Source organism: Bos grunniens, chromosome 3 (assembly GCF_055505025.1).
Source record: "Bos grunniens cultivar Pamir isolate PY7600 chromosome 3, Bosgru_T2T1.0, whole genome shotgun sequence".
In the NCBI taxonomy this organism is placed as follows: domain Eukaryota; kingdom Metazoa; phylum Chordata; class Mammalia; order Artiodactyla; family Bovidae; genus Bos; species Bos grunniens.
In genome coordinates, this window is record NC_141167.1 from 22,571,429 (window position 1) to 22,597,870 (window position 26,442).

At 48.7% G+C, this 26,442-nt stretch overlaps 1 long non-coding RNA gene across 1 annotated transcript; it reads left to right on the top strand.

Moving 5' to 3' along the window:
* The first annotated feature begins 4,528 nt into the window (after nucleotides 1-4,528).
* LOC147375293 (uncharacterized) lies at nucleotides 4,529-10,168 on the top strand. Its single transcript, XR_015158707.1, has 2 exons — nucleotides 4,529-8,081; nucleotides 8,611-10,168. It is a non-coding gene; the product is annotated as an uncharacterized LOC147375293 (long non-coding RNA).
* The last annotated feature ends 16,274 nt before the right edge of the window (nucleotides 10,169-26,442 follow it).

Genomic DNA, 26,442 nt, shown 5'->3' on the forward strand with positions numbered 1-26,442 from the left:
CCAGCTCTGTCTGCTTGCCTGCACTCCCCATTCCCAGTCCGGGGTCTCACAGACTCCTAGGCAGAGTGAAGTGAGGAAGGGCCCTGATCAGGCCAGGCCGGCAGAGGAGGGCTTGGGTTTGTCAGATACAGGGGACACTGGCCTTGGCCTTCGGCTGTTAATAAGGCCAGGATTCTGGGGTGCCTGTGACCCCTCCAGCACTTTCATTTTCGCTCTGGTCCTCGAAGGTTTCTGCCTGGGGTGTCTGCAGAGAGGTTTTATTTCAAATGTACCTGGGGGATTCTCATCTCTTTTTAGTTCAGACTTAGCATGGCCTGGGCAGATCTGGGTGCCTCAGGCTCATGGACAAATATACCCATTAAGTACAATGTGAGTGAAAGTGTTTACTGATGCATATTCTGTAAGCCTTTCTGTGCTTCTGGACATGGGGGCTTTTATGGAGCTTGTGTTCATGTTTGTCTGGGTTGTCATGTAGCCTTGCTTTTTGTCCTTTATTGGGGGGAGGGTGTCAGTTGTATTTCAGGACATCTGTGTTTTTATTTCCGTGTGTATCTGTGACCATGTCTCTGTGTTTTCGATTCTCTGTCACCATCTCTTTCTGTGTCCCTAAGAGGGGAGAGGTCTCTCTCTGGCCATTGTAGGGCATTCTTTGCGTCCCCCCTTGGACACCCCCCCCCACACACACACACATGGAATAATCATAGTGAAAGGCCTGAATTGGAAACTGTGAAACCCCTTTCTCCTCCAGCCAGAGAAACTTGAGGGAGGGCAGTATGAACTAAAGGAGAGGATCGGTGAGGCCTCATTCTACTAAGGTAAACTTCCCCAGTCCTTGAGCCTTGCTCAGAACCTACTGCCTGAATGCAAAGCCATTGGGCTGGCTGGAGTCTTCCATGAGCCCTGAGTCTGGACTCCCAGAGGCCAGACTTGGAAGTGTGTTGGATGAGAGGTGCTTGGGGTGAAACAAAGATGGTTACTTAGCTCTTTTCTCTGAACATTCAACTAAGGTCATAGGAGAAAAAAGAGAAATATGGAGGTGCAGTAAGAAGCAGTTCAGCCTTTAGAGAAAATAGACACATGCTGGGGGTGACACGTCTCTTGGGAGACAAGTGACAGAGAAGGAAGAAGGAAAGGTCAGAAATCAAATGTAGTGAGCTTGAGAGGGGCAGACAAGGAAAAAGCCTTACAGGCTGCTTTAGGCAAATCTTGGGCGTCAGAAGCAGTAGGAAAGAAGGAAGAAGTAGAGGAGACAGTACCCTGTATGAAGAGGATCAGAATCACGATCAGGGTGAGAACACACCAGGGTCCAGGAAGAGTGGCTGGGACTCCTAAGTCTCTTAACACCTTCCTCTCAGTTAAGGAGAGGGGAGGTTCCAGGCATAGATGTTAAATGCAACCCCTCTGCCAGAGGTGAGGCATCCTCTCCTCCATCTTGTTGAGAGTCTGCGGGAATGGAGTGAGACTGAAGCACGGAGCTCCCTTCCAGTGATTTTATCAAATAGTTCAGAAGAAGGAAGGTTAGATTCAGTGGTAGATGGAGGGAAATGTCTGCTGATTCTGGGATAATGGTCTCTTGCTGGCTGCTTCGTTGACTTCTGTTGCTGAATTTGATTTCATTTCTTTTCACTTGAAAGTTGAGCATTTGAACATGATCGTGTGTTTGCCCTCTGTAAAACACTTGGTAGCTTAGATGATCTTATTTACCATGAATATGCCACCCCCAGATATTAGGTTGGAGTGTTAAGTAAAAGATACCAATTTGTTTCTCCTCTAGAAGAGAGAAAATTAAGTCAGCCAGAATTCATATCTGATGATGTAGATAGATATTTCCACAACTGCTACTTCCAGGAGAAGCAGTGGGTCTTTTGGGATTGTTCAGTGTGTCTTTGTGAAGAGTGTGTGTGTGCATGAATTTACACATATTGCTTGGTTTATACGCATGAGAGGGTCTGTATGAGGAAAAGGTAGAAATAAAGAGGATTGGAGAAGAGTGAGATGCATCCTTTCAGGGGATTCTAGGGAGCTTGGCGTCTCAGACCAATTCAGACCCCAGTTTTGTCCTGGGTCAAGAAGGCCAGATCTGGGGCCAGATATAATTACTGGCCTTGAAAAATACCAGACAAGAACTGTTGAGATATGTGCACCGTTGAAGTCAGGGGAGAAGGGAGGATATTTTGAATTCAGGACTCCTTCAGGTTGTGTGGGCTGGGAACCTGTTAATTAAGAGCTGGCAAGGACCCACCTGGGACCTGGATTGTAGGGAGGGGCAAGGAGAAGGCTGCAGTAATCCCACGTTTGTATGGTAGAGGCCTGGGACTTCTTTTTCCCCCTTCCCCTGACAAGAGAGGTTCTGTAAGTGGCCCCCTCTCACCCTCTGGGTGCATAAGGGTGGTGGTTCAGCGTAAGTCCGCTTACCTAGGAGGGAAGCCAGCCTTCTGGGAGGAGAAATAGGCCATTCCATCTGGAGTCCCTCCTGTGGGTTCCCTGGCCGTCTGGGTGGATACAGCTGAGTCTCTGACCCCGCAAGCTCCAACGATCGGTGACAATAATAAGAAAATATCCAGGGCACACCTTCATCTCTCGAGGTGAGAAAAAAAAATGCCAAAAAATCGGCTTGGGGTTCAGTAAGTGCTGCTGAGAGCGGGCAGTTTAAAGGAGAAGAAAATTGGCGAATTTCACTGGTCAATTTCACTTCATTTCGTTCAATTTCGTTCAATTTCATTCCTTTTATCCGGCGCCGGGAGGCCCGAGGCCACAAAGAGGGGGAGGGGGTCTTTCCGGGCAGAATTTCCCCATCTTGCAGATTTACTCTCTATGGCTGAGAACAGCCTTGATTCTCAAACTTTGACATACGTCTTTCAGCCAAGGCTAAAGGCAGACATTTTATTTCATTTTTATTTTATTTTACTTTACTGAAGGGTGTTTGGTTTCGGTGATCGGGGCACATCGGTGAGCCTCTCCCCATTTCTCTCTTGAAGCCCAATTAAATTGGTTAATTCTTTTCACCGCCGATTCCTCCCCATCTTTCTTTCTCCTGGGGCTCCCCAGACCACCCAGGAGCGGGAGTTGAGGTGGGGGCGGACACTTCCCCCTCCATATCCAATTTGTTCTCGCCACAGCGGGCGCGTCTTCGTGGTTACAAAGCGCTTTTCCCCTGATGACTTTTTTCCCCTTTTCAAAAACACTTCTCTCTCTCCCGTTCAACTAGCAACCCACCCCTCCTCCCTCTCCGCTCCGGTTTATTTAAACTTCGCCTCCTCCAGCGCCGCCGTAGCGCACACTTAATGAAGTTGAAGGCTCGGTGAGCCCGGGTGAAGAGGGTTTGGAATCTGTTGAAAGGGGCGTTTTGTGACACTGATTGGGGCGGGGGTGGGGCCGACCGCGGACCAGACAATGACGGATCAGGCGGGTTTTCCTCCGCTTAGGGTCAGGCGAATAAAGGCGCCGACGCAGTTTAAACGAGGGACCCGGCAAGAAAAAAGGGGGAAAAGATTTGAGTGTGGAGCGTGCCTCTTAAGATTTCAACCTTAGCGGGGCGGTGTGAGGAGGCGGGTCGCCTGAGGTCTTTATGGATCGGAATCGGAATTTAACTGAAACGCTGCGCATCCCGCCAAAGAGAAGCGAGGCGAGTTTGGGTTTGCTCCCAAATTATTCCGATACGTGGTTCAAAAGGTTGGCAGGGTTGGGGCCTGGCGAGGTATCCAAGAGGACCCACCCGCACGCTGAGACCCAGCTCACATTTGACCTTGCGGCTGGCGTTCTGAAATTTCCGGAGAAACGGTGAAAGAGAACTAAAGGTGGCAGAGGTCGTACAGGATAACTCAGCCTCCTAAGCTTTTCGTCTATCGGGGCATTTGAGAGCAAGACAAATGTTAGAGTTTTGGAGCGGAATTACTCTGTTCCTTAAGGTCGGCATAGACACGTACCAACACAGAAAGCTGTAGGGAGGACAGAGATTCCCAGCTCTGGTTTAGGGAACGAATCTTTTCGCGAGCTGGTGGGCGCGGCGCGGGGCGGAGCGGGCACCGCCTCCTTTCGTAGCGGAGAAGCAGTGCGGCCCGAGGCTGTGGCCGATTCGGAGCCCCAGAGGCTTCGGACTGTTGGTGCAGGAAAGCGTTCTCCTCCGGTCCCTGCGCCCCAGGGCTGGACTGGGCGCGGAAACACCCTCGGGGTTGTTTCCGACCCTCGCACAGCTCCCAGCTCTGAGTCCTGGGTGTCTGCGGAGCTCTGCCTTTTCGCTCCACGCGGACTCAGAGCGGAAGACGCTCGTCGTCCGCGTCTTTGCTTTTTTCCACGCGGCAGGGGTCTGCGCCTGCTGTCCTACCCCCGGCCATGCCAGCCTCCTGGCATCAATCTTGTCCTCCTGAAGGGGGTCGACAGGGTTCGGGTCCTCAGCCGGTACCCGCCTCCTTCCCGCCCAGCTATTCGGGGATGCGCTGCTCCCAAGGGCTACGCATCAGCGCCCGCACGCTCCGGCGGCTGGGAAGATGCTCACAGCAGCTGCTACAGGGGGCCCTGAGCGTTTCGCCCCGGGAAGCCGGGATCTTGAAGGTCTGTGCTCATTTCCCCCGATGTTGGAAAAACGTCTTAGGATAGTGTCACCTTCGGGGCATTTCTGTCCACGAAGGCAGAATTATCCTTGGAATTGCGGTTGCATGGATCTTAGGACTGGAAAGGACGAATTACTGGCAGAACAAGATATTTAAATCAGTCCCTACGTTTCCAAAGAATCGCCGCAGCTCTGAAAAGCGTATTTCAAATTATGTGTGGACACTGCCAAACGGTGTGTGTGTGTATGGCGGGGTGGAGGGAGATGAGGGTATAGGAGTGCGGCTTATTGTCCAAATTAATTCGTCGCCCCTTCCAGAGTGCCCTCGCTTTGTGTCCCCCTCCCCAGCAGGTGTCGGTGTTGTTTGGACTCCTAGACTAGCGGCCCATTCCATTCAGATGCAGATGTGCGGGTCCCGGTAGGGAGACCACCACCCCCACACAGGCTCTAGTCCTCGCAGTGCCTCCGGTCTGCGCCTTTGGGGCCCAGGGGGCTCGAGTCACAACTGCGAGTTCCATGCAAATGTCCAATCTTTGGGGGCTAGTTCTCCCTTCCCGACGTGTCACTCCAGTCCAGAGAGCGCAGCTGGTGAGGTTATCACTTAAACTAGCCTTGGACCCAGATGGCAGGAGCCTAGAGGGTTCTGAGGACGGTATGGCTCCACTTTCTGCTTTGGAATGGAAGAGACCAGACAGGTATTACACAGCGGAACAGTTATAGATCGGGCCAGCGGATCCAAGAACTTGGGCTCCCAGTATGGAGTGGAGGAGTCGGATCGCAGGGCTGGAGACGCTGGTGGGCTGGCCTTGCATTGGTACCATCCGACAGCCCCAGGCAGACTGGAGGATCGGAGGACTGTTCTGAGGATCTTTTTGCAAACTATGAGTCTTTGATATAGCATTAAGGGGGCAGATGGACTTCGAGGCAGCTTCCGGGTTCTAATGGGCCCCAGGCAGCAGGTCTGTCCTCTGATCTATTTACCCCCACCCTCCTCCCTCTGTTGACCATCTGAAGAGTGTGAGGCCAGTGTCAGGGCTCAGTTTGTGTAAAGAACAGTTTTCCTGTTCAAGGAGGTACCTGTAAGGATCAAACGCTGGCGAGTTAATTTGCCTTAGGCCCTGGACATCTCTTAACTCTTTGGCTCCTTCTTTCCACAAATATTTATTGAACACCTACTGTGTGCTGGGCATTGTACCAGAGGTACAAGCAGCAAACATCTGCCTATCATCATAAGATGCCGTCTAATTCTGATAGTGGAGAACAGAAGAGAAACAAAAGAAGTGATTATTACCATATTTGAGGTTTAAAAAAAAGTGGTATGTTAAGGGTTAAGGATGGTAGATTTCCACTTTATGATGATGGTTCCAGGTATCACAGTCTATGTGTATGTGATTTTTGAGTATTTGGGGGTCTGTGACTGTGTATATGTTTGTGTGTGAGAGGAAATATGTGTCTGTGTGGGTGATGGCTTGGGGCTGAACACTTGCGTGTGCTAGCATGTATATTTGTGACTGTATCACTGTGTGAGAGTGTGGTCCCCCGTTCCTGGAGCAGAGGCAGAAGCTGGGGAGATGTGGGTGTGGAGGACTGGGGTGGAAGGGTTAGAAATAGGTTTCTTCAGGGGTGGGGAGGAGTCCTGAGTTCTGAGCCTCATCCCTTATTCTTCTAGCAAAGACTGAGACCCATCCACCTTCTTCCTACTTCCTTCCCCACTGCAGGCAAAGCTGGGATTTGGGGGCAGCCAGTGAAGGTACTGAGGGGCACAGTGACCAACCCGTAGTGGAGCAGATTAGCCTTCCCCTCAAAGCCTCCACTTCCTCCCTATCCCACTGGTGTCCAGTCCCTTTAGCCTGCCTTAGATGGGTGGCTCCAGGCTCTTCCAGAGCAGTGAAGAGGCTCCACAGTCTGGCCTCTGACCTGCTCTTCTGCCTGGTGCCATGAGACGCGCCCCCCCCCACCTCCCGCTTCCACTCTTCCATCCCACACTTGGTCAGCAGCCCCGAGGGCTTTGGAGTCTTCATTCCTAGGAAACTAATCTCACAGCAAGAGGACAGTGCCGTTTGTTGAGCTGGTAACACTGGAGCTTGCAAGGTTTCCAAGGCTAACATTGAATGGATGGAGAAACAGGTCTAGAGGAGGGGTGAGGATGGGTTCGCTCAAAGTTGCTCAGCAGGATGCCAGATATAATGCTGGAATCTAAAGGCTCTATGAACCAACATCAATAGTTAAAGTATTTGCTTAGGCATTTTGAGGGAAATAAAAACCCAGCATCTCCCCTGGTACTCTAGGGAAGTCTTAAGTGTAGTCTGGGTTATGGATGCTTCTGAATCCTTGCTTCCCAGAGGCAGGACTGGAGGAATGTTGAGATCCAGGTGTGAGAAAGCAGACTATGATTCAGATAAGTTAGGGTATGAGGTTGGTTGCCCTTAGGTGAATGAGGTGCAGTAAGGAGGAGTGTGAGTGAGCAAGAACCTCTTGTGTTCCACTCTGTGCCAGGTTCCTGGGCTGGGGCAGACAGCTGAATCCTTCCGTGAGCCCCAGACCTGGCGAATTTGGGGCAGCAGCTTGGCAGTGAGGAAGGAGCGGTGGAGAGGCAGGAGAATAGTCAGGGTTTGCCAATAAATTGTCTCTTTCCCTTCAGTCTTCCCAGCGAGTAACATTCCTCCTTCCCGGTTTCTAGTCCACCCACCTGGCTACCCCGAGTCTTGCTTCCCATGCCCCATCAGACTTTAGACCTTTCAGACAGTGGAGGATAAATGAAGAAAATCTGAATCAGGTAGGCCTGAGGTTCCCCTGGCTGGAGCCATTCCTTCCTGAACCAGGATGGATGGAATGGCCCAGTTTTAAGGCTTGGAAGAATGTTGGTGGGCGGTAGGCCAGTGTATGTGTGCGCCTGTGTGTGTGACCCCACCTGCGTGCATGCACAGGAGTGCATAGAAATTCTGAGTTACACTGACCCCCGAATGGTACCAGACTTTGATGCCTCTTTCCCTTCCTTCGCAGTTTTCATTTTAGCACCTTCCTGAAGACGATTAATACTAGGGGCAGAGACGGGGAGGAGGGGAGAGGATTGCTGCCTCTGTGGCCTGGGGCCAGTCCTTCCCGCCCTCACTGAGCCTCAGTTTCTCTGTCTGAGAAATGAGCTGGGTTCTCTTAGCCTGGACTCACCTTCCAGGTCTGGGGTCAGTGACTTCGCCCAGCTCCTCCCTCTGGTCCGCCAAGGAGTTCTCGCTCCTCCCTCCACTCTCCTGCCAGGGTGCAGGAAGGGACAGAGCTGGCCTGCCACAGGTTGTGCTGGGACTCCAGAGACGCAGCCCAGGGGGCCACCTCAGGGTGTCCATTGTGTTGAGGGGTAGGAGAGTGGGGGCTTGACTCGCTCCTTTCTGGACGCAGGAGACTTCTAGCCTAGACTGTGTGATCTCTCCTCCCCTGGCAGAGCTGAGGGCCTGAGTCTCCAAGGACTTCTTGGTTCCCTGCTTCTGCATAAACCTGCCTCCTTTGTGGATCATGGGGAATACATGCTACTGTGAAGGTGAGTCACCACCTGGCAGCATGCTGAATTCCCTGCCCTTTGTGGCATTGGGATAGGTGCCAGGGAGTGGGAGGCCGGTCCCCAAAGTGACCGGGAGCCTCTTCCCCAGCTCCCTTTACTCCTGCCTCTGTTCGTCCAGAGACACCGCACCCCCCTTTCTGGGAAGCGCTATGGGGAGTGTCCGCATGTTGAGGAGGAGGGAGAGGGGCTGGAAAGACTGGAACCAGGATAGGTGGCCCGCGGCGTGGGAAGGACAGTTCCAAAGCCCGGCTGGGGAGCGGGCTGTGTTCTGCTTCTTCCCTTGGTGTCCCGTCTGAGGGTAAACTTGAGAACTTCAGATTGTGTAGGGTTGTAGCGGCAAGTACACAGAGCCTGGGGGTAGGGGGTGGACCGCGCTCTCAGAGACAAATCCCCAGCAAGCCTGTCCGCAGACCGAGACCCAAGGCAGAGGGGAGAGGCGGGAGGGGGAGGGTCGGGCTCCATGGTCGCTCGTCTGCTCTCTGCCTGCATCTAGAATTCTCGCTTTCAGATGCGCTCACGCACCCAGTTGCATGCTGTGAGCAGAAAGAGCCACAAAGATGCGTGTAAAGACTATTGGGAAGCAAAACACTTTCTGCAGGGCGAGGCCCGGGACCTCCAGTCTCCCCACCTCCACCAGGCTCCCCATCTGAAAGTGAGAGGAACGGAGTTCCTGAAACTCTCCCAGACCCGGATCCGAGCGCCGACGGGGCCCTGCCACCTGGGGGCGCCGCTGGCCCCGAAGTACCCGGAGCTTTCCCGCCGCTACCGAGGAGGTGACCCCGCCCCGCCCGCTCTGACCCTCCGTTAGAGGCTGATCTGCAAACAGGGAAGCTCTTGCTTTAAAGCGAGCCGACCTAGCGCTATAAGGGATGACTAACTCTGAGCCCGCCTGACCCTGCGCTAACAGGCGTGACCCTGCACTGACCCGGGCTGATCCACGCTAACGTGCTAAGGGGACGTGCTTGGGCTAACCCGTCTGGCTCTGTGTTCTCGCTCGCAAGGTTTTTCCTCACAGATTAAATGCTGAGGCTGTCCGGTCCTTGTCGTAGGTCCCCAAGCTCTGGCACCGAAACTGGACCCCTCATCCTCACCGCCACCTTCACACCGGTCGCTGCTCCATGCTTTCTCCCTCTGGCACATCATTTGAAGAGAAGGCTGGGCTTGCCATAAAGGTGGTGGAGTGTGGGAAGGAGAACTTCCTTAAGAAACTGATTCTGTAGAGGCTGCGGCATCTTGGGGGCCAGGGCTATGTGTGCCTTCCTGTGTCTGTGCTCCCACCCTGCCCCCACCTCTCTGTCTACACTTGCAGCTCTAGCTTGGGGCAACTCCATCCTCTGTGGGCCCAGTGTTGCTCTCTGTGAAATGAAACGAGCTTACCACCAGGCCATCCCTCATTTGCTGAAATGTTCTTCCATATCCACTCATCAGTCTCAATTCATTTCAGCAAGTCTCTTATTACCTGCTTTGTGCTTGAGGATACAGTGGTGAGCAAAACAGATGTTGTTCCTGGCCTTAAGGTGATGATGATCTAGGGAGGAGAGGAAGAAACAGACACGTGCATATCTAATTAAAACTGTAACATGGGCTCTGAAGGCAGGAGACAGGGGGCTTTGAGAGAGACTAGCTGGAGGATATAATTTAAGAGGTGAATCACTTCCCCCCTCTGGCAGGCGGCAACCTGTTGCGGAGACCGACCACTACCCAAAACTCCATCCTGTTTGACTCTGATGCCTATCAACAGAGCTCTGACCATTGGGTTACCAGTCACTGCATTAGCAGGGAGCCAGGGTCCCCTTCTGCTGTGCCATTGTCCATCTCAGAGAATTACTTTCATTCCACCAAGAGGGATTCACCCTTCTTTCTTATATTCAGGGAATCTTCAAACTCGTTTTCCTCTCCCCTGGTCCTTGGAGTTGGAAGAGGCAGTCTACCCTTCAAGAGCCGCTATGGAAACCAGGCCAACTTTGAGATACAAGATCCCTTTGATTCTGAGATCTTTTTACCCATCATGGTCATCTTGTATTGGTCATACCCAACAATACATTGTTGTTCATTAGAAGAATGATTCTAGATGTCTATGATTCTACTCTTTGATAAGTCCAAGAGTCAGTGATTCTAAGGTTCATGCATTTGATTGTCTCTTCTCCCCCTTTCTATTAATACCTGGTTCACTCCCAGCTCAGGTGTCACTTCTTCCAGGAAGCCTTCCATCCCTATCCCTCAAGGCTGGTGTTAGATCCTGTCCCCAGTACTTCTACAACCCCTGGTGCTTTTAAATAACTATTGTAGAGTGTTTTCTACTCATTGTTCTACCTCCCTTTACCAGACTGAGAGTTCCCCGAGGGCAGGAGCTGAGTCCAGTGCATCTCTGTGTTCTCAGACATGACACAGGCCTGGCACCTGAGTGAATGAATCAACCACCTGCATGTGGAAGTACCCCCAAAATGCGTCACATTGCTCAAAGTCAAGTGGAGTTAATGTTACTCAGAAGCTTGACCCTTAATAGAGCAGTGATGGTGTTTGGTGCCCTGTGTGGTGGGGGAGAGGGAGGGGGCACAGCAGTATCCAGAGCAGGGCCTGGGGGCCCATGAGCCCCACGGTAGCAAGATAACCCGAAGAGAGAAAGGCAGCAGGGACTTCAGCCCAGCTCCATCACCATTCTCTTCTCCCTTCTGAAGGGAGCTTGAGCTGGCAGGAGCCCTCTGAAAGAGGGGACCAGAGACTTCTCCACTGTTTCCACTCTCCCATGGTGCAGCAGCTGTCAGGGGGCAGGTCTGAGCTTCTAGAGCTACACGGAGAAGAGAAGTGCTCCCAGTCCAAGGGCAGAGGCTTCACTTGCCTGGTGTGAGTGAGGGTGAGGGAGGGGTGGGAGAGAGGGGAGTGAGCAGAGGGAGTGGCTTTCAAGGGTATGGGACAAAGAGGCTGACTCAGCTGGGACCCACAGAAGGCATCTTTCATCGGACTCATCTTGTTTTGAATTCCTTCTCGTCTCATCTGGCTACCCAGACGATAGAGACCTAGAGGACAAATGTATTGATTGGAAATCCAGGCTGAACAGAAATAATCTCAAGAGGAGGGGACTTGAGGCCCCGGTGTGGGAACGCACCTAATGCCCCCTCACCCTCGCCCGCTCCATTTTCCCTAAGTGTGCACACACTGTGAGGACCTGGACCAGGTTACAAGGGAGTAGAGCTGAATCAAACAGACAGTTCCCTGGCCACGCACCTGCCTCCCATGCAGCAAACACTAGCCCTACTATGGCTGATCATTCCTGAAGTGGGCCCACTCTAGGGGTGGGTGTAGGCTGGGGGACAGGAAGGGAATTTATCCAATGTCCTATGCCTGAGGAAGCTCACAGTCTAATGTTGGTATCGCCTGGTGCTTCAATTCAAGGGCAAGAGGGTTCTGGGATGGGGAGGAGACCTAGGAAGACTTCCTGTAAGAGGTGGCATTTGAGCTGGGACTTCAAGGTTTGGGAGACTTTGGATAGCAGAAGTTTGAGGGGAGGGCATCCAGGGCATTCCATCCTTCATGAGCAATGGCATATAGGAGAACTAAGACTGAGTCTAGAGTTAAGCCAAGAGGGCCACCCTGTACTCTTCCTGGATCTACAAAGACTACTCTCTGTATATAAAAGTTCTTCAAAGTCTTAGTAGTTTAACAAATGAAGATTGTTTTTATTCATCTCATAATCCAAATGTTGGATCAGTGGTGGTGGTAGTAGGGCAGGGGATGTCATCCAGAGACCCTGGGCCTTCCCTCTAGGGGCTCTATTACTCTCTAGAGGAGGTGTTCTTATTTTTTTGTGTGTCATGGATCCTGTTGGCAGGCTGCTTAAGCCAATGGGCCCCTAAGAATAAAAATGTTCAATACATAAAATCCAATTCATGGGACTGTAAAATAAATCAATTATATTGAAATTCAAGTATCAAAGTGTTAAGAGTTTTTATATAATAGGATGGAATATAACAAGCAGAAGACAGCAAAAGGATTAATAGTACAATTTCAACATGTTTTCAGTGTAAATGATCTTTTGATATTTCGACAGCCACTTAACATCATATAGAAAAATATATGGGTGGCCTAGTGACAGGTATGGGGAATACCACTGGGATTTGTTGCCTCTCTTTGCAGTTAAATATAATATTGAATCTCAGTTTGGAGGTTCTGTAAAAATAAAGATAAAAATTTTTTCATCTGAATATATGAAGCTCCCACATAGCAAATTCTATCATCGACCCTCTGGGGATTATGTACCCCAGTTCTAGTGGCTTGGCATCCTCCACTGGAACTTCTAAACTCATCAGAGGAGGAAAGAGAGCTGAGGATTTGGGGTGGGGGTGGGGTGGGGGCGTGTGTGAGTTTTTAAAAGGCCAGGTCTGCAGGCAGCAAATATCACTCTGATCACTTTCCTTGGTCAGAACCCAGTCACACGGCTCCAGCTGATTAGCTGGGAAATAGTATCTGGTCTTGAGCACAGGGGTCTTTCTAGGTGGTAAAAGAATCCGCTTGCCAGTTCAGGAAGTGCAGGAGACCTAGGTTCGCTCCCTGGGTCAGGAAGATAAACTGAAGAAGGAAATGGCAGCCCACTCCAGTTTTCTTGCCTGGGGAATTCCACGGACAGAGGAGCCTGGTGGGCTACCGTCCGTGGGGTCGCAAAAGAGTCAGACATGCCCGAGCACATGTGCTTGTGTGCAGGAGGAGAAGGAGTAGGGAGAGGAGTAGACTGACCTTGCCACACTTCTGTCAGGGGAAAGTCATCTGAAACCAAACACAGAAGATGCTTGAGAAGGAAAGGTTGAATTGAATATTGGAAGAAATGACCTTTGCCCTAAACGTCTCTTGCCTTCTTGTTGCCTCTGTCTTTATTCCTCTCTCCACCCATTTGCCCTTCGGTCAGTCTGTCTGATTTTCCCCTCTTGGCCAACTCAAATCCTTTGTGGGATGAGGAGGGACGTAGAAGCACACGTAAGTATTGAGAGTAAAATGTCCCTGTTGGCAGATAATTGCTCACGGTCATGTCTACACTGTCTCATGGCTTCTCCCCCGCTGGCAACCTCCATCAATGAAGAGGTGCACAGACCTCGCTAGAAAGTAGTTCCATCCCCATCGTCTCATTTGGTCCACCTGGGGACTTGAGGTGAGCATCTGTATTTTCCAGATGAGACTTGTAGATTTAAGGGGCTCCTGCAAGGTTGCACCGGAAATAGCAGCATCAGGACTTGAACTCGGATCTGATTCCAAGGGTCCCTTCGCTCCTTTGTCCCCACTGAAAGGTTTTCTTTTTCTTGCCTCCCACCAGCTTCCTGCTCCTCCATGGGCCTCCAGGCAGGCTCTGAAGAGGGAGGGATGCTCACCCCTCCCCCTGCCCCCCTCACAGTGTGGTCCAGGTCCCAGGGAGGTTTCCTTGAGGATTCTTGGACAGGTAGGGCAGGACCCACTCTTTGTCAATGACTTGCTAAGGCTGCCAGAGAGACCCTGGTCCTGAGTCCTTACGTCCCTTCCTGCTGCAAGAGTTTCTGTCCTTTATTTCAGCACTGCCCAGGGTCCCCCGTTGGCCTCAGTCTTCTTATCCATCCTACTCAGACATTTCTTCTCTTCTCGCTGCCCCCTGTTCTTTCCGCTCTTTCTCTCCTCATTCATCTTTCCGCCACCTCTGCATCCAATCTGAATCTCCTTTGTCCGAAGGCCGCTCTGCAGGGTGTCTTCTGCAGGCTCACTCCGGAGCCTTTGTCTCCTGGAGTCCTCTAGGCACCCTAGCCTCAGCAGCTCCAGGAAGGGGGCTGAGGCTCACCCCCATCCTCTCAGATCTGGTGACCTCAGAGGACCCCTGAGGGGCTGGAAACCCAAGTCCTCCTCAGACCCTCAACCAGTCAGTGTCTACGGCTCTGGACCATCTCCTTGGTGATTACAGAAGAGCACATGTTCCTGAATCTAATTCTCCTCTGGACCGGCAGGTCCCAGTTTCTTCCTCTGCCCTCCCTCATCCCCTGCCCCCTGTCTCTTTCAGAACACCCCTCCCCCCACTGCTACATTGACGGGGGCTGCAAGGGGATCTGGTTTCTGATGTGTTTGCTCTTGGATAGTTATGCAGAGGGCAGCCCTACCCTGCAAAGACTCCCCGGGGAGAGGGGCCGCCAAAGAGTCACAGTCCGGGGTCTGCTCTGTACAAACACACATGCACACAGAGGCAGCCGTGCTGGAGTGTGAGCACATGCACACCTCTCACCTTACCTTACCCTGCAACACACATAGGCACCCACACACAGATATAGAGTCAGGGCTTTAGGTGTACCCAGCAGGATGAACCTTTTCAAACACTGGCAGAAGCGGAGAGAATGGTAAAATGAATTCCTTACACACCCACCACTTAGATAAAACAATGATTAGGTACAGGCACATCCAAGTGACAGCTGCAATTAGCACAAGTAAGTGAAAAAGTCTACTTAGCGTTTTGCTGGTTACACTAATGCAGAGTTGAGTGTGTTCATTATTTTCCCATGAATAATTACGTGGGGAGGGTGTATTTAATGGAAGTGGGTATGGGATGGGCATTACTAGCAGTCATGGAATATCCTCAGCCGTTATCCTTGTAGTGTCTTGTGTGTTGATGACAACAGGGGTGTGAACTGGGTGCGTTGGGAATCTGTGACATGTGTCATGCCTGGGTGGGTGTGTCCTGAACAGTGAACTCAGATCATTTTGTGATGATAACTGTGCCTGTGAGGAAGTGTCTGTGTGTGATAGGGTATTTGGCGTGTGTGTGTGTGTGTGTGTGCACGCGCGTGCATGCGCATGCCTAGGGCCCACAGGAGAGGTGTGCAAGTGTCAGGAGAAGCTGAGAGGCAGCCAGCCTGGCTCTTGGGAGAGACACTCATTGTGAAGAGCTCAGCGCTCGAAAGCGGCTGTTTAACAGCTTGAGCATCAAATTATAGCCCACGTGGACAGAGGTGTCAGCGGTCGCTGGTTGCTGTAAATACTTCACTGCAATTGACAACAGCTTGTGGAGGGCTAAGTGAGACGGGGAGTGGGGGGCCTCCTGCAGGGACCCTAGCCCTATAGTCCTGTCGCTGCTGGATGGAGTGCCTTTGGGGAGAGGGTACCTGGCACAGAGCAGTGGGTCTGCAATGGGGTAGACTTCAGAGATAGACTGGTTCCAATAATCCATCATTTATAGCTGGGTAATCTTGGGCAAATGATTTACCTACTCTGTGCCTCTGTTTTTCTATCTGGGAAAAAAAGAAAACAACCAACAGAGATCTTCGTGAGGAAGTATAAGAACTTTCTCATCTGAAAGCACTTGTAGTTATACAGACATTATCTTTTATCACTTTGTGTAGGAAATTGCACGGGAATTAACACAGAGCCTCTCCCACAAGAAGCTCTCAATAAATGTTAACCAGTGCTGTTAGCTTAGTGCTATTGTCTTCATAAGCCTGGATCCATAGCTGGAGGTACCATAGTGCTTCCAAATATGCATGGGAAAAAGGCTTCCCAGAGGGCAGCCAGTGGGTCTTTGTGGGTTTTCAGAGAAGATGTTTTTTAGTTTCCTGTCTTTCAGAGAATCCTGCTGGACAGGATCTGAGAGATTCTGCCCAGGGACTCTCTCTGTAGATCTTCTTGCCTTCATTAGTGCCTTGGCTGCTGCGTTCTTGATAAGTCCTGGGTAAATGGGTTTCTGCAAACTCAATCCCATTTAAAATGCACTAGCAGGGATAGGAGCTTAAAGGGACCCTGGGGTGAATTCTTTTGTAAAGCATAGCATCTCCTGAATGTATCTATTTTATAAAGCACAAAGAATTATAAAGTAGTAATAGTCAGGGTTTCTTGAGTGCCTACTATGTGTGGAATATTTAACATCTATTATTTAATTATGGGCTCCCCTGATAGCTCAGTTGGTAAAGAATCCACCTACAATGCAGGAGACCCCCAGTTTGATTCCTGGGTTGGGAAGATCCCCTGGAGAAGGGATTGGCTACCCACTTCAGTATTCTTGGGCTTCCCTTGTGGCTCAGCTGGTAAAGAATTCGCCTGCATTGTGGGAGACATGGGTTCAATTCCTGGGTTGGGAAGATCCCCTGGAAAAGGGAAAGGCTACCCACTCCAGTATTCTGGCTTGGAGAATTCCATGGACTGTATAGTCCATGGGATCACAAAGAGTTGGGACTGTATAGTCCATGGGATCACATGACTGAGCGACTTTCACTTTACATTTAAGTATAGCCTCAGAACAAGCCTATGGAGGACAATATCCTAATCTTCAGAAAGAAGGAATAGATGCACAGAGAATACCACAAACCTACCCATGGTCACACATGGGAAGGTATGATGGGAACTCTGTCCTGTTCCTGTGGAAGCTCAGTTCTTTCAGCTGTGCCCTCCCCTGCTTCATCCTGCCTTTCCCATCCCTCCTCCCCTCTTCTTCCCTTTCCACAGCCTCTCTTCTTCTTTTTTTCCTGCAATTACACAAGAATCTTTATTTCATATGTACTACAAAGAGGGTAGTTCTAAGAATCAACAGTCACCTGAACCACAGAGACTTCAACAGTGTTTAAGCAGTAGGACCAGTAGTTGTTACACGTCCCCGAGTTTTTGACAGTTCTTGTTAAAAAAAAATTTTTTAATGCACATTTTCAGAGAGAAAAGTACAATGAACCTCCTATATACCCACCATTTAGATTCAACAATTATCAAAATTTTGTTTCCTCTGTCCTCTACTTCTTTGAGATCCTGTTTTAATTTTCAGACAGAGGAATTATTGCATCAGTTGTACTAGTTTCTGAGCATGCACTGAACTATATATACAGTTGGAGAGTTTTGCTTTTATTCAGAACAACTTGATGTAATTATCATATCCCGTAAGCAATAGTGTCTTTCCTGCATTTCTGTGTTATCACAAGATCCTTTTAGATCTTGTGACTGGGTAGCTTTTTTTGTTGGCTTTATCCGGCACCCTGTTAGCTGTTTTCTGATGGAACCCCTCGAGGAAGGAAGTTCCCAGTGTGATGGAAGGGACAAGGCTCTCCAGCAGCCCGTTCTCCATGGCTCAAGGCAGTTGATGGTCACCAGACTCTTCGCTTTCTTTTGTAAGGATGCAATGAAGCTCTCTCCTTCACCTCCTCCTCAAGTTAATAATTATGATAATAGTTAAAATAATAACCGTAATTTTCTACAGCTTTCCATTTTCCAGGACTGCTTTCTTTTTTAACTTTTTTTTGGGGAGGAGGGCATGCTGTGTAGCTTTTGGGATTTTTTGTTCCCCTGCCAGGAATTGAACCTGGGCTCTGAGAGTGAAAGCTCTGAGAAGGACTACTTTCTTAATGCCCTTGTGAGTAGTCCTGCTTCTCTTCCAGTTGACTGGCTTTTGTGTGTTGAATTCACCCATGAGAGGTCCTATCTGTGGTGATGGGGTCTTGGGCAGGCGTTTGACTGGGAGCGGCAGGAAAGAGTCCTTCCACCTTAGAGGAAGCCGTGGCTTCCCTGTGTGTTCTACTCCACAGCATCTGGATGGTCAGTCATAGGTCTGTTGGATGAGTCTTGAACACTCTCTGCATGTGGATGTGTGTGTGGAGTGTTCCAAGGACGAGCTACTGAGAGAAGCGAGTCCTTGGACCACGAGACCTGCCCTTCTGATGTGGGATGCAGGTTTGCCCCCTGGGACGGTGGCTTCTAAAGCAGTTGGCTGAGTAGAGCAGATCGTTCCTAACGTGGCAGATGGCTGCCCGTGCACAGCCGCCCTGCGGCTGCCTGGGTGGTCATCTTGTGAGATCATCATAGGAGAGTGTGGTGGGCTGGCAGCAACACTTACACCACTTCACTCAGCAGCCAGGCCTCCCTGCTTCCCACCAGCTCACATTCCCATCCATCCTGTTTAACATAGGGCGGGGCGCTTACGACCCCTGAGGAGCCAACACCCCAGGAAAGTGGAACAGTTTCTCCAAGAATTTTGAGACATGACTGCATCTCGGACTGGATTTTCATCACCTTTGTGAGATACTGTTACCCCTTCCCTGCTTGTCATAATTACAGAATTTGATTTAGTTTTCATCTCCTTTTACTTCACTATGAACACAGCCTTACCCTGATAAGGCCTCTTCCTCACTGAGTCTACCTTGTCCTACCAAATTATCTTTGGACAAGTCATTCATAAAAAATTTTCATTGTTCAAATTCTGGAAAAATCTGGGGGACTGTCAATGGCAAGATGATTTTTGCTGGTTGATGCTGCATCTGTTCATCATATGGTGTTTCATCTGTCAAGAGCCCCCTTACAAACTATTGAAAAGATTTCAGAAAAACTACCCAAGATGATAATTTTGAGAAAAAATTAAAAAGACCATTAAATGATCTGACTTTAACCATAAGAATGGCACTGCTCGACACAGACTTCAGTCTGGGCAGTCAGCAAGGAAATGTTGCAGGCTTGCACATTAGAGCATGAGACGGGCCTTAAGAACATCCTGGCTTCACCGGATGCTTCCACGCCTTGCCATGACATGGCACCCGGAGACTGTCCTAGTCTCTGTATGGCACACTGGTGTAAGTGGAAGGGGACTGTATTTGGTCAGAAGCCCCAGAGTGTACAGTTCAGAGTTACACTCACTGTGTAAGTGCAGCTGTGAGATTCAACACAGGGCTGCCCACAGAGGGGGGTCCCCTGAAACCAACAAGGGGGTATGTTCTGAGGAGGAGTGATTGCATCGACAGTGGGGTTTTCTGGAAGATTCCCTGGAGGCAGTGGGCTTTGGTCAAAGGCCTTAAAGATTTAAGAGAATCTTTGTTAATTGCGATGGTGGTGGAAGGAGAGACTGATGTTATTTTTAAGCACTGCCAGGTGATGGTGGCAACACCCAGGGTGGAGGGGCTGTGAGCACAGGTGTAGCAGTGAAGGCTTTTTACCATTTGCAATTAAATTGTACAGTCACTTTTTAATAACTGTCTTGAGAGCAGGGACCCTTGCTCCATTATTCATCTCTGTATTCCCAGCACAGCCTGGAAGGATGGTGGGTTTGGATATAGAGCAGGGAGAAGGGAGGGCATTCCTGGAGGGGAAGTAGTGTGGGCAAAGGCACAGAGGTAGGAAAGCATGAAACATGGGTTGAGATCAATGAGAAGTCTGGATCATCTGGAAAAAAAAAATAGCATGTGCTGGGGAGTTGTGGGCGATGAGGTTGGAAGGTGGGCAGGAATGCTACATTTTCCAGGTTGGGTCTGAGGCCACAGCAGTGATTCCCTGTGGAAGAGCAAGGGAAAGGATTGGGCAGCAGCAGGGTTTGCTGTGTGGCCTATGGTGGGCTGGGGTGGGTGGCAAGAGGCTGCAACCGCCTCCTTGAGTTTCTGTCCAGCCCCTCGTCTCTTCCGGTGTTATGCAACTAGAAGTTGAGGGAAGGGCCAAAAATGTCATTTTTCCTCTGTGGGCAGACACACAGACACACACACACATCAATCCTGAGAATGATTTTTTTTTCCGTTTGTCAAGAGCCAGAAAAAGGCTGAAGGTATAAAGTTCAGAACTGGCAGGGCCAGAGGGCCGACAGGAGGGCTGAGGATCTTCGAGCTTCATAAGCTGCAGCAACTTTTGGGAACTGGAGAGAAGAAAGGGATTTCCACGAAGCTTTGCGGTGGCCTGTGGGAGACCTTATGGAATGTCTGGAGAGGACGTGCGCTCTCTCCTGAGCCTGGGCTATGCTGGGGGTTGGCACCCATGCCCATCAAACACTTCTTTGGGCGTAGAGGGTAAGGCTTTACAGGCCAGGGCTGGAAGCACCTGGTCTCACTGCCAGAGCCATGCTGCCAGGATCCATGTCCTGAGTCCCCAGCCTGCCAGCTCTGTGACCTTGAGGAAGTTACTCAACCTCTCAGTGCCTCCCTTTCTTTGTCTATAAAACAGACGCCACAGCATCCACCTTCTAGGGTTTGGACAATTATGTCAGTTCATATTTACTTAGAATGGTGTATGCGGTAAGTGCCCGATAAATGTTAGTTGTTGAGTTGTTGTTGTTGTTATTGAGAACATGGAGGTCAGAGAAGGGACGTGATGAAGTTATTTATACTCGAGTCCCAGCTGGGATTAGAATGGCTACCTTTAGGCTTTAAGAAAGGTTACATTACTTTCTGTATATGCTGATTAAGAAGTCAGGGAAAGAGTACATATTTTTAGAGAACAGTTTCTAGAAATGATTAAAATTAAAAAACAAAGTTGATGTTTAAATCTCTAGCTGTCTGAAAGCTCCGGTATCTGGAAAAATGCATTAATCAAAGGTTCTAGATAGCTGAATGTCACCGTATGTGTGTTTATTTATTTTAATTCTATTTTTGTTTTCATATGTGAATTTAGATTTGTGGCAGCTAGACACACATGATAATTAAAAACTGAATGTAAGCATTGCCAACATTGGGAAGAGGTCATGCAAAAATGTTTTGTTTTGTATTGTAAGGATCATTAGACGTGGAGACCAAAGATCTGGGTGTTGGCTCAGCCAGTAACTGGCTATGTGTCTGGGCAACTAGTCTAGCCTTCCTGAGACTCTATTTCCTCATCTGCAAGATGAGCATAAAAATTCATTATTCATTCATTCATCAGTGATGATGATGGTAACAATGACTATACCTATAAACAAGAACTGTCACAAAAAACAGCAAAACGGGAAATGTCCCTGAATAATTTCAAAATGCTAAACTTTCCTCCACTTCTAGGTAGAATTTATTTTTTTTCAAACTTTAGTTTTCCCAAGTTATTAAATAAGTAATTTTTATTTACTGTAACAACATTAAAAACTATCATGAGCAAAGAGAAGAAAATTAAAAATCAGCTTAATATAATTATGTATTTGGTTTCTACTGAAATATTGAAAACCTGTGTATCTTTAACAGATGTTCAGTAGGTGACCATTTGCATTTCATTTCATTCTCGTAAGAGACCTGGGGGAGGCAGGCAAGGCTGGGAATTATTAATTTTGTTTTATAGGCAAGAAATTGAGGCCCAGAGAGGTTTGTGATTGGATTAAAGTCACACAGCTAACCATGTTTCTTCTGGATGGACGAGACAGGAATCCTTTCCAACTAAGCCAGAAGGGCTGGGCAATGTGGGCAGCTGGGCTTATTGACAGGGAAAGAGAAAGAGGGGAAGGCAGCTGAACTGCCCCAGACGTGCAGGAAGACATGTGAGCAGCCAGCAGCCATGATGTGGGTGGAGATTACCCTCTCCAGCTGTGGGTTTGCTTTTCCAGGGCATCATTCCTGGTCACCCACTTACCAGGCCATCCTTACCCTTGGAATGCTCCAAGACTGGGAAGATTTTTAGGAAGATAGAGGACTTGGAAAAATGAAGACAGGGGTGGGGCTGTGAGGTCGTAAGATCTGTGCAAGAGAAAGCATAGACAGAAAGACTTCAGGTCTCTAAATGAATTTATAATTTCCCAACTTTGTGTCCCTTTTCCCATGCACTAAACTGCTCCTCTTCTGGTAACCCTGTCCCAGCAGAAGCCACTATCTGTACCTTAGCTTAGGTGTTACCTCCTCCAGGAAGACTCCCCAGCTTGCTCTGCCCACCTCCAGTCGTGTCAGACTTACCTGGACTGTCAGCTCTGAGTGGCCTTGATCTAGGGTGTGTGTGTGCTCCCATTTGCCCTTTCGTGTACCCTCATCACTCACTACCCTCCTTCCTTCTACCACCTCCAGACCTGGAGAGTGCCTGTGGGTAGACCTTTGCTGTCATTGACCAGCTGTGAACTGGAACCACACTGACAGCCTCCACTACTCCCAGAGTCCCCAGGATGATACCTATGTCATACATTCTATTCTGTGGTCGCTCTGTTCCTTAGAGGCTGGAGTTGGCCAGGTGTGCTGAATTTCAGTTCCGAAAATTCTGTCTCTATGGTTGTACAATGTCATGAACCTCCGTCCATAGTTCTTCAGGCACTCTGTCTATCAGATCTATTCCCTTGAATCTATTTCTCACTTCCACTGTATAATCGTAAGGGGTTTGATTTAGGTCATACCTGAATGGTCCAGTGGTTTTCCCTACTTTCTTCAATTTAAGTCTGAATTTGGCAATAACGAGCTCATGATCTGAGCCACAGTCAGTTCCTAGTCTTGTTTTTGCTGACTATATAGAGCTTCTCCATCTTTGGCTGCAAAGAATATAATCAATCTGATTTCGGTATTGACCATGGGGTCACAAAGAGTTGGACAAGACTGAGCGACTGAACTGAACTGATAGTTGTATGACCTCAGCTGACGGAGTCCTAAGGTATCAAACCTGAGCTTCATAGCTTTGAAAATTTTCAGTGAGACAAAAATATGTAGGCATTCTTTTGCAAAATGAAGTATTGTCTTCAAAGGTAAACTTTCATAATCATTATTCAGCAGAGACATCACTTTGCCAACAAAGGTCCATATAGTCAAAGCTGTGGTTTTTTCTGTAGTCATGTGTGGATGTGAGAGTTGGACCATAAAGAAGTCTGAGCACTGAAAAATTGATGATTTTGAACTGTTTTGCTGGAGAAGACTCTTGAGAGTCGCTTGGACAGCAAGGAGATCAAGCCAGTCAATCCTAAAGGAAAGGAAACCAACCCTGAGTATTCATTGGAAATACTGATGCTGAAGCTCCAGTACTTTGGGCACCTGATGCAAAGAGTTAACTCATTGGAAAAGACCCTGATGCTGGGAAAGATTGAGGGCAGGAGAAGAGGGCAACAGAGCATGAGATGGTTGGATGGCATCACTGACTCAATGGACATGAGTTTGAGCAAACTCTGGGACATAGTGAAGGACAGGCGAGCCTGGAGCGCTGCAGTTCATGGGGTCTCAAAGAGTTGGATGTGACTTATTGACTGAACAAATTACTAATAAGATCTCTATATCTCTCTCAAGGGAGAAATCACCTTCTCTACCACAGTTTCTTTATCCATTTATCCACTCATTGATGAGCACTTAGAGTGTTTTCATATCATGGTTATTATAAATGTTGCTACAATGAACATGGGGATGCAGATTAGTTAGTGTTGTCGTTTTCTTTGGGTAAATACCCAGAAGTGAAATTCAGATCTTCTGCCCAGGTTTTTTTTTGTTTGTTTTCTGCCCAGTTTTTAGTCAGACTGTTTTTTTTTTTTTGCTGTTGAGTTGTATGAGTCCTTTATATATTTTGGATATTAATGACTTGTCAGATACATGGTTTGCAAATATTTTCTCCTGTTTTGTAGGGTATGTTGCCTTTTCATTTTGTTGATAGTTTCCTTTACTATGCAGAAGCTTTTAGTTTGGTGTAGTCCCACTTGTTTATTTTGCTTTTGGTGTTGGATTAAAATAATCATCTCCAAGACCTCTTAATTCATCCATTGTTATAAAGACGGTATGGTAGATAATGAATTTAATTTTCCATCCATCCATCCGTCCATCCTTCACCATTTTACTTATGTATCTTGTTTCTTCATCTCAACTCCCTCGGTTCTCTGAGCAGCCTCCCCAGTATCTCAGCCTTCTAATTTAGAAATATCCCTTTGAAATCGTAGATACCCTCTACAGAGTATCCATAACCACTTTTTCCAGCTCAAAGGGATTTTTCTGGACTCTTCCTCTGTCCTTCCCCCAGGGACCTCCTTGGCCTGGTTTGTTTTCCAGAATTTCAGCCTTATTGTCTCCTTCTTGAATTCTCCTCCTTTGCCTGGTCTTTTTGTGCTTTATCCAGACTCTCATGCCTTGTCTCTGATGGTTTCCTCTGCCTGAAACACTCTTCCCTACATTGTCTCCTGTTGATGACTTTCTACTTATCTTCCGAACACTTAGTTCAAATGTCACTCTTTTGTGACAGTGTCTCTTTCACATCTTTCGACATTACCTTTTCCAGCTGAATTAACAGTCCCCTCCCCTGTGCTCCCTCAACAATTTATACATCTCGCTAGCACAGCATTCACCACTCTGAATTTTAATTAATTGCTTGCTTCTCTGTCTCACTGCCTGGAGGGAGCATGCTTAACCCATCCCTGCGCTTCTGGTACCTGGCTCAGAGCTGGGCTAGTAGTAGCATCTGTCTGTCTATCTATTTATAGATCTATCATGATCATCATCACCATCATCAACATCTATCCATCACTTATCATCTATGTATCTACTATCTGTCAATCATTTATCATCAATCAGTCATTTACTTATTTTTGTATCAATCATTTATCACCTATGTATTATCTATAGAAGAAGTTAGATGTGTTAGTCGCTTAGTTGTATCTGATGCTTTGTGACCCCAGGGACTGGTCAGACTCCTCTGTCCATGGGATTCTCCAGGCATGAATACTAGAGTGGGTTGCCATTCCCTTCTCCAGGGGATCTTCCTGACCCAGGGATCAAAACTGGGTCTCCCACATTGCAGTCAGATTCTTTACCATTTGAACCACCAGGGAAGCCCATATCTGTTCATCTATCACCTACCTATTTATCTATGTATGGAGTGAGTAACTCACTCTGTGGATAAATGGAGTGACTCACTCCATTTATATATGGATAAATGAAGGACTCACTCTGTCCTTCACCACTGTGGTCTCCATTCACCTAGTCACACTCTACTCTTACTTGAAAGCTTTGCTCATGTACTTGCTTCATGAAATCATCCTTGATTTCACTGCCCCATCAGAATTTCCACTCCCTATTCTAATTGTTCCAGCGCTTTGCTGAAGGGGAGATGGAGCGGGGAGTGGGAAGAGGTATCCTGTGGAAACTGATGGCACCTCTCCTCCCCTCCCGCTCCTCCTCTGTTTTAGCTGTGCGTCGTTATATAGGCCCCTGGCCAGCCTGGCATTCTTGATCCTTGAGACTCCAGCTTCCCCTCACCTCTACCCCATGTCCCAGGTGACTTAGGCAGGCTAAGAGAGGAGCCTTCAGAGGTGCTAAGACAAAGCCGGCTCTTTCCAGGACGGGAGGGACATGTTCACCAAGAGAACTGTCTAAGAGGATGGGCCCATGCTAGGGGACTTATGTAAATCAGAAGCAAATTGAATGCAAATATTATTCAAATATACATGTGGTTCTCCTGATTGCTTATTTCAGTGGGAGGGTGTCCTTGGCAAGCCTCTTGCCTGGGTCACTGGGAACAGGATGAGCAGGGACCCTACCCCCATCCATTTGTTCTCCTTCCCTTTTCCCACAAGGCCCATCATCTCTATCTGACACCATAGCTACAGCCCATGCTTCTGTCAGGAGTGTGTGGGGCTAGGGTTTCCTATCACCCTCTCCTTAGGGGTGGGCTGGTTTGTATCTCCCTTGTCAGACTGGGGAGTCCTGGAGGGAATGTGGTGGCAGGAATGCTAAGGTCGGCTTATCTCAAGCATGCCTACATTCTGAGAGGATGAATATGGGGAAAGGTCCTTCTCCATGACTGTGTCAGCTTTGCCTGAGTAATTCTGCCCCTCTGTCCCCACTGTCCCCACAGACTAGCGAAACCCAGCGGGGGAGGCTGGAATGAGACTTGAATTTCTTGGTTTGGAGTAAGGCAGAGTCCTGTTTTGTTTACTCCACCAAAAAAGAAGAAAAAAAAAAAAGTTGTTTTTCCTGAGGGGAGAAAAGCTCCAGTCATTTCCATAAACAGGTCCACCTCCTCTCCTGTGCCGGAGAGTAGGCTTCTTAGTTGAGCCTGGCTCTTGGTCTGAGTGTGAATGAGTCAGTCCCCACAGGCTGCGCCATGATCCAGGGCATGTCTTTAATTAAGGGGACAATTGCTTGGCTCAAGGATGGAGACTTCTAGCCAACAGCCCGATCTACTCCGTCCTGTGAATCTTCTCTCAGCTTGTCTCAGAGTCAAGCCTCTTTTTTTCTTACTGAGGAGACGAGATGTGGGCAAATTGGAATGAGAGATGGGGGAGCAGCCACCTTCTGTGATTATGTCTGGACTCTAGTGAGGGCTCCTCCAAGAATCTGGAGCTGGTAAGAGCAGAGACATGCTGGACCAGAGCCCTTGACATCTGTATCCTTTGGTATAGGAAGGTGAGAGACCAATCCCTCATTTTACAGGGGCCCAGGGGTGGGAGACCTTTTTTAAGGTTATATATAAAAAGGCAGTGACAGAATTTGGATGCTAGAATGCTGAACTTGTGCTGAGTTTAGTTCACTGACTTCTTTATCCAATGGGTATTGATCTGAGCAAGAAGTGGACAAACGAGATGATGGAGGCCTGAGCTGCTGGGTTCAGCACAAGTAGCTTAGTAGGCTATTTTCTCAGCAGTGATGTTTACAACTGCAGATTAGCTTTTTTTGTTTCTGTTTTTCCCTTCTTTTTTTCAAACTGCTCCTCTGTCTGTTGTTTGTTTCCTTCAATTAGTCAAGTTCCTGAAAGAGTCCTAGAAATTCTTTGT